The following is a 1,637-nucleotide window of genomic DNA, read 5'->3' on the forward strand; positions in this document are numbered from 1 at the left end:
CTTCAATACCTGTTTTACAGGGTTCCAGACGAATCCGTGTAAATATATACAGTGTATATGAATCATATGGTTCATTCTTGATATTGTTTAAAAAAATAAACTTGTGAGAGGAATCTTTCAGTCATCATCTTTATGATTTTCTTCCAGCAGATCAGAAGAAGTACATAATACAGCGGTCGGGGAACCGGGGCAAATTACCCAAAATGGGGTAAAAATGTTTTTTTTTTTGGGGAAATTTGGGAAATTTTTCTAATTTCATATTACCAAACTCAGAGTGCGGTTCTCTGACTACTTTCCAGATCTTGATGTACAAACTGTAAATTAGGTTGAAGATCCTTTTAAATGTGAAATTACTAACATACCAGAAGAACCTCCAGATTTGGCAGAGGCAATTCTTGAACTTCGATCCAATACTGAAGCACGTATTCAATTCGAGACCAAAGCAAATCTGTCGTCTTTTTAGTTGTCAAAGGCCGAAGACTGTATTCAAATTGCTCTTACATCAAAAAGTCCCAATTTTGAAGTAATTATATCAAACATGATGCAACATCATTTTTCCAAAACCTGAAGGGGGAAAGTTTTCAATTAATTTTTGTTTGTTTCAATTTAAGAATTTAAATTTGTTTGTCTATTACATACTTACTATTTTCATGTAACTCTTTTTATAAATGTAAATTAATTCAATAAATAATGTTTATTTAAAATTTACATTGATTGTTTTCTTTTCAGAATGGGGGGTAATATCGACTTACGCAAAAATATTTTGGGGTAATGGTTAAAAAACCCGCATAATAGAAAATCTCTATTATTTCATCATCCTCAACAGGTTTATCGACTGCAATCAATATCGAGAAATGAACCATGTGCTACAATTTTCGCTAGTTGAGGTAAAAAAATAGCAACAGGTTCATTTACAAATGGGATATTAAAGGTGAAATTGCATATGAGGAATTTCACCTTTAATATCCCATTTGTCAAAAATCGTGTTATTTGAAAATCATTTAAAAATAATACGAAAAATACTTACACTTAATTACAATTAAATGTGACAATATTATACAATCTCATGGACAATATGAACGATTTGTACTAATTTTACAAAAAGAAATGGGGATACGTATTATATTCGTGTGTAAAATCTTACGATTTTAATAATGACTAAACGCAAGTACAGTAGAACCTCGCTTAACGAGCATAATTTGTTCCAGACACATACTCGTAACGCGAAACACTTGTTAGGCAAAACAATGTTTTCCCATATAAATTAATGTATAATATGATAATGCATTCCATGCCTAAATAAATACTCATGAAAAATTATGTATAACGTTTATTTAAGGAGCGTGATTCATCTTCATATTTTTTTCTATCCTGGAATGCAAATTCAATTTGCAAAAAACAAGAAAAAACGAAATAAATAATTTATTATTTATGATACGCATCTAATTCTTTTTTATTCTGTTATGTCTGTCTTTATGCGGCTTTTTCTTCGGGAACATTTTTGCAAAGGTTTTTAAAGTTCGCTCAAAAAATCAGACATAATATGTTTGAACACAAATTTGGAAAATGATGTAGCAGGCGAACAATCCAGGACTTATCTTTTCCTCAACATTCGTCGAAAAGTCACTCGTTAAGCA

Source organism: Nicrophorus vespilloides, unplaced genomic scaffold (assembly GCF_001412225.1).
Source record: "Nicrophorus vespilloides isolate i.1.1-1 unplaced genomic scaffold, Nicve_v1.0, whole genome shotgun sequence".
NCBI classification, from domain to species: Eukaryota; Metazoa; Arthropoda; class Insecta; order Coleoptera; family Silphidae; genus Nicrophorus; species Nicrophorus vespilloides.